Source organism: Artibeus jamaicensis, unplaced genomic scaffold, assembly GCF_021234435.1.
Source record: "Artibeus jamaicensis isolate MK-2021 breed Jamaican fruit bat unplaced genomic scaffold, CSHL_Jam_final scaffold_847, whole genome shotgun sequence".
Classification (NCBI taxonomy): Eukaryota; Metazoa; Chordata; class Mammalia; order Chiroptera; family Phyllostomidae; genus Artibeus; species Artibeus jamaicensis.
The window spans coordinates 27,462,328-27,469,006 of record NW_026522057.1 but is presented as its reverse complement, the minus strand read 5'-3'; positions in this window follow the sequence as shown (position 1 = coordinate 27,469,006).

The window sequence follows — 6,679 nt, the reverse complement described above, 5'->3', positions numbered from 1 at the left end:
CTCTCTGTCACTCTGCCCTGGTCCTCCTGAGGGTGCCTGGGGGCAGGGGGTTCGGTGCTACCAGCCCCCCTGCCTGCGGCTTCTTGAACCAGCCAGTAGCTTTTCTTCCTCAGTAAGAATATTCTTCTCAAATTGTCCCCAACTAATCAGAGAAAAGACATCCATTTTCCTTTCTGGCCTTCCTTAACTCTTTTCCAATGTGAGAAAGGAGCCAAAAAATGGGAAGAATTATAGCATGTCGCCCCACAAAATAGGGGAAGTGTACGTGTGGGCTTTTCTAGTCTGAAGGGAGGGGTTTTCCGCTTTCTTCCCAAATAAGAAGCAGCGTGTCTCGCTCCCCACAAACGTTATCCGCTGCTTGGTCCTGCTTGAGATTTATATCCGGCCCCCGATGTGTTCCCTAGAAACGTTATTTATTGCCTCAGATATAAACTACTTTAGAAGCCAGAGTCCTTGGGACTTTTAAAGGAGCCTTCCAGCAAAAGCCTTTTTAACAAAGCTGTAAGCAGAAAACCGAACAGGTTTATTGGTGTTCATTACAATCTCTAAAAAGACACTTATCATAAAAATGAACATCTTAAAGCTCCTTCCATTACAACTTCTGTAAAGCCAGAAACCAAACCAGACCCTCGGGACTCGCCCTCGGCCAATGAGGATGGAGGGCAGGGCAGGTGACGACGTGACTTTCCCCCGGGACTGGTGGGGGCAGGGCGGGGTGCGTGGTGTTCGTGCAACGGCTTCGACATGGGGCCTGTGTTTAAGCTTTGTCCCCCGTGCTCCCCTGAGAACATTTCTTATTTGACTTGTAGGATATGAATGATCTCATTGTGGAAATTAAAAAACCTTCAACGTACGATCATTTGCAAAAACTGTAATTCTTTCAAGAAGGAGGAAGTATAACTTCATAGGTTAAACATTAGAAATTAAAAAAAAAACAACCATTAGCTGCCAGAATCGCATAATAGGGGTTAATGTTCCCGAACTCAAAACACAGACCAAATATTCAATGGGGCAGCAGCTTCGCTTCTGGGGCGATTACCCTCTGCATTCTGATGAAACCGTGTTCTGGGGGACAAGTGGGACGGGAATAAATCTGTCCCCTTCCCTTTTCTCTAAGTGACTGTTGCTTCTGTTGGAGTCAGCTGCTTTCCCGGCGCTCCCCAGCCCCTCAGAGAAAGGGGGTGTCCGAGCTTCGCGGGCGAGGACCGGCGGAACACCATGGTGACACCCTACCATGAAAGGGCTGTCTCCCGTTTTCAGAGTCAACAAATGTTATTGCCACCAGGAAACAGACCCCATGAAAAGAGAGTTGGGAACATGGAAGAGCTGCCCAGGCAGTCACCCTTTTCGGTGTCCAAGTTCATTACCCTCGTTAAGTCAATGGGACAGAACAAAAGGCGTCTCCAGAGCCCCGCGAACATGGGCGTGCGTATTTCAGATCGGTGACTGTGAAATAACGAAGGTGATTTTTCTTCTTGCTCACAATGCGGTTCCAGTTTCTTCCTTTTGGTCAAGATGCCTTGTAACACACTCCTCGTGCCCTGTGTTACAAAGTACCGTTTGTCCTGGACTCCTGGATGATTTGGGGGGCGGTGAACAGGTGTAACCAAGAATGTCCTGGCCCAGACAGTACCTGTCGGAGGGAGCAGGTGTCGTAGGGAACAGGTGAGAAACCTCTGTGGCTGATGGTGGAAGGCAAAGTCTTGTGAGGGTGCACGGGTCTGTGAAATCCCGGGGGGTCTGGTGGTCCAGGCTGTGCCGGGACTACCCCTCTACGGTAGAGGACAGCTACCGCCTTTGGGGTCCCCTGCCGTCAAGTGAGAAGGGGACACACACTTGGAAGACTGCTGGGTTTGGGGGCCACGTCTGGCACATTTGAGTCGCCTGCTCTGGCCCACTTACTGGGCCATCCCTCCAGTGGGGCGATCACGTTCAAGGGTTCCCATCCCACACTCTGGAGTTTCGAGACTAAAGTTCGGAAGAGCGTTTTACAATTTTGCTTTTAACAGTATGATTAGTGTTGACATTCCCTCTTCTTTCTCTCTCTCCTTCTAGAGCCAGTATTTCTTTCCGATCTCAGTCTGGTCCAAAGAGCCTTGAAATGTTTGTAGGGAAGGAAGAGGGGCTGGGGAAATCCAGGGTAGTGGGCGGTGGGCGCTTGGTGGCCCGCCCGCACAGGGCTCTGGGGGCTGACATTTTCTGTGTAGGACGGGAAACCAGGTCTCCTGCTAAAACTGAGAGGGCAGGAGGGCAGCTTGGTGCTTGGGAGAGGGGCGCCCGTTAGAAAGAGTCCTGCCACCAGGGCCAGACAGGGTGCTGCTGGGGGATGGCAGAGACCCCAAACTTGGTGCCTGGGAGATTCCGGTCAGGGTTGCGGAGCACACCAGGTACAGGGTTCGAGAAAGCAGACAGTCGGGTTTCTCCAAGTCCCTGTGAGGAAAGCAGTGAGGGTGTTTTTATTGGTGAGGCCGCACAATCACTTCAGTGTGTCTCCCAGGACGCGGTGCAGAAAAGGAGAAGAAAATGCTTTGCTTCTGCCATTCAAGGCTCGGGCGAGAGTGTTGGTGACAACCAGCACGTCCACGTCCACAGAGTCACATTTTGATTTTTTAAAAAATTTAGGTCTTTTATACAAATGCATGCATTTTTTCCGAATGGCAGGCATCACTCATTAATGTGGCAAAAGGAGAGTTTGTGTGACGTTCAGAGCCTGTGAGAGCGGAGCTGCCTCCGTGCAGGGTGGGGGAGGCTGGCTGCCCGGCCCCTGGGGGCGCACAGGAAGGAAGCGGCCGCCAGCTAGGCCATCGGTGACTGGTGAGCGTCACGGGGAGAGAGTTTATGGTCCATGATAGTTTTCTGTCAACTGGCAATGTAGCTCTGTCTGAGTGTGTCCAGAAAGTGTCACTCACGTGAACGGTGACACCTCTGAGTGAGGGAGCTCGCGTCACCCGGAGACTTAAAGAGGCCTTGCCGTCCTGTCACTTCTAGGACAGCTACCTGCAGGGCTGTGTGGAGGTTGGCTGTGCTCTTTTGTACCCTCAGGGTGAAGCCAACGGGGTGACTGGAGAGAGGATGGGGGGGGGGCAGGGGTTCACCGTGGTCTTTTCTCATTCCAGCTTTAACCACGTTCATTGGCTACACGCAGGTGCAGTCGCGGGCTGTCATTTGCTCTTCTGAGCATCTCATTTACCCTTTCAGTTTCCATGGAGAACCAAGTTCTTGACAAGTGATTATTACAATACTACTAAGAAGAAGCAAGGACACTCTTCCTCAGAGTGATGTCCCTAGTTAGGTCTTCTGTCACTCTGCACGGGAGACTGCCCAGGGAGAAGAAAACCTCTCACCTGCTTTTGAGTAGATTCTGGAGCCCACGTGCGTCCATGAATTTACGCTGGTATTTTGCCCATTGGGAGTTTTCCCAGAAAGGCTCTGAGCAGAACGTCACCTTCTGAAACACGGTAGAACCCGAATTGTTCCAGTTTAACCCAAGCATGACTGTCTGCTTGTCCCAGGGGCAGCAAATGCTCCTGGGAACCCCACGCGGGCACCCCGAGATACTTCACGGCAGTTTCTCCCTGCCGTGGTGAGCTGATCGTAACAGCGCCGGACATTTGGAGAGGAGACCAGTGAAAGGGGAAACGGAACTTTTGCCCTTTTATTATGGAGGAACTACCCGCAGCTGTGTGTCCCTCAGGGAGAATTAGGCAGGTCACACTGAGTCTCTGGGTAAAGGACAGGCACTGAGCCCTGGCTGGTGTGGCTTAATGGTTGAGCGCTGGCCTGCAAGTCAGGGGGTCGCCGGTTCGATTCCCAGTCTAGGGAGCATGGCTGGGTGGTAGGCCAGGTCCCTGGTCAGGGGTGTGCAAGGGGCAACTGGTCAATGTTTCCCTCACACACCGATGTTTCTCGACCCTCCCTTCTGCTGCCTGGGTCTGCATCCCCAACTGACCCGCCTTCACACTGTCCTGTCTCCAGCTCTGCCTCTGAGAGAACCCAGATCAGGAGTAACCTGATTTCATTTCAAGAAATCACCCCACTTAATTATTACTTCTAACGTTTCAATTTCTTACCCACAGACATTAAAAGCTCACATTCCATTACAGTTTTATCAACGAAACCTTGCCATCTCAACAGAACGCCCGCCCGCATGGTGCTGTTCAGGAGTAAACCACGTGTCATTTACTGTGAGCCAGAGGGGCGGGGGCACGGAGCAAGCGCACTGGGAGTTTCCGGTGCAGCCCCGCCCCTTACCCATGTGCGCCCTTGGGCAAGTCCCAGAAACTCTCCGAGCTGCGTCTGTGAAATGGCCACAACAATCACACTAGAAATGAATCACAAACAACGAAGACCTTTCACCTGGAGATGTAAAAACTTCTAATTAAGTCAGTGAAGAAATACAAAAGGGGATCGTGGGATGTCTTGGAAGTAACGGTGATGGAAACACAAAGCACCGAAATGTCTGTGATGGCTAAAATGCGGAGGAAAGCGATAACACATACTAACACCTGTATTAGCAAGAAGGGAAAGATGAGGGTGAACGTGTTAAACTCCCAATGTGGAGTGGGAGACAAACACCCTGGAGAAGACAAGGTTTACCTTTTCAGACTCAAAGAAAAGTGACAGCCATCTGGAAAGATTGCTTGGAGAGGGGGAAGAGATAAGGAGAAAAAATAATACTAGGAATAAAGAAAGGACAGAACTATGAACTCAGAAGTAATGTAGAGTACAACAATATTATACACATTTTATGTCAATGAAGATGAATATTGACATTAAATTGGTAGCTTTCTGAACAAAATGTAACTTGTCAAAACTGACTGGAGCTCTGGCTGGTGTGGCTCAGTGGGTTGAGCACCGGCCTGCAAACCAAAAGGTCACCAGTTCTGTTCCCTGTCAGGACACGTGCCTGGGTTGTGGGCCAGGCCCCCGGTTGTGGGCACGCAAGGGGCAACTGATCAATGTTTCTCTCGCACATTGATGCTTCTCTTCCTCCCTCGCTTCCCCTCTCTATCAAAAATAAATAAAATCTTAAAAAAAAGACACTGGAGAAGAAACAGAAAAATCAATCACCCCTAAATTAATTTATAGCACAGTTCCAATGAGAATGTCATCATGCTTGTTTCTAGAATGGGACATGTTAATTTTAAAGATCAGTTAGAAGGATAAACAAAGAATAACGGGATAATCCGCACCCCCCCCAAAGACGTGCAGTGTTGGGGGAGGGGTGACTAGCACACCCAGGCAGTGAAGCACACACTAAAGCACACATGATTCAAACAGTGTGGCACCAGTCTGCTCACATGTAGATAGACAAATCAAAAAACAGAAAGCCCAGAAATGGACCCAACTAAATACTGATGAAGGTAACATCTCAAATCAGTGGAGAAATGTAATGTGAAATCGAGATACCCGAAAGGCATATAAAAATACATGATTGAGCCTATTCTTATATCACACCAGAATATATTCCAAATGGATCACAGATTTTGGTGTTAAACGAAGAAAAACATGGGGAAATTCCTTTGTAACTTCGGAGTCACACAGCCAAGAAATGTTCCTAAGTATGACTCAAATCCCAGCAGCAATAGGGAAGAGGACTGGTTAGTGTGTTTACATAAAAATATAGTATGTGCGCAGCCAACAGCACCGTCAGCAAACTGAGAACACAAAAGGCTGCGGGAAACATTGATGCTTGTTTGCCGACTAAACCGATCGATACATTGGGCCCAGCCATCTGAGGTTGCTGGTGTTTTGACCATTTTTGACCTAATAAAATAGGAATTTCATGTGGTCCAACTTAATATCTAGTAAGTAAGGAACTTCTAAAAATAAAATGGACAACATCCTCATAGAAGAATGGGCTAGAGATATGAACACACCATTTACAAAGTAAAGAAGCGAAAAGGCCGGCAGCCCTATGCAGGGATGCTCCGGCACATTCCTGCACACACCCGCCCCCCACAACAAAGGCATGGAGCAAAAAGGCCCAAAAGGCAGCTTGCCCGGGGCCAGGAGCAAAGACAGCACAAGGTCCTGATATCAGCCTCCAACCTCCCCCAGGATTATCTTGGATATTTTTAGAGTTTTGTATTTGATAGACTTTAAACTTACACACACACACTCCTGCTGAGATCTGTATTTGTTTTGGGATTATATTGAATTCACAGATCAATTTGGGCAGAACTGACACCTTTACAAACTTGAGTACTTAATAAATGTTTTTAAATTAATCTCAGTAATGTTTTGTAATTTGCTACATAGAGCTCTTGAACGTCTTTTGTTAGATTTATTCCTGTGTTTCTGAGGTTCTCTGAAACCATTGTAACTGGAATCTTATTTTTAAATTTCATTTTCTGATTGTTGCCAGAATATCAAAATACATTGATTTTTTTTACATTGACCTTTTATTCAGCAACCTTGCTATATTCACTTATTAATTCTAATAGTTTCATCAGTACATGTAATTTTTTTTCTATGCAACCAATCACAAAGTCTGTGAGTAATGACAATCTGTTCCATGCTTTTGAATCTTCATATCTTTTTTTCCCCTCTATTTACTGAACTGGCTGGGACCCCCAGTTTTTGCTACAGGGGTTTTGTACACACTCTTTATAATATTAAGGATGTTCCCTCCTGTTAGTAATTTGCTGAAAATGTTCATCACGAATGGGTAGTAAAT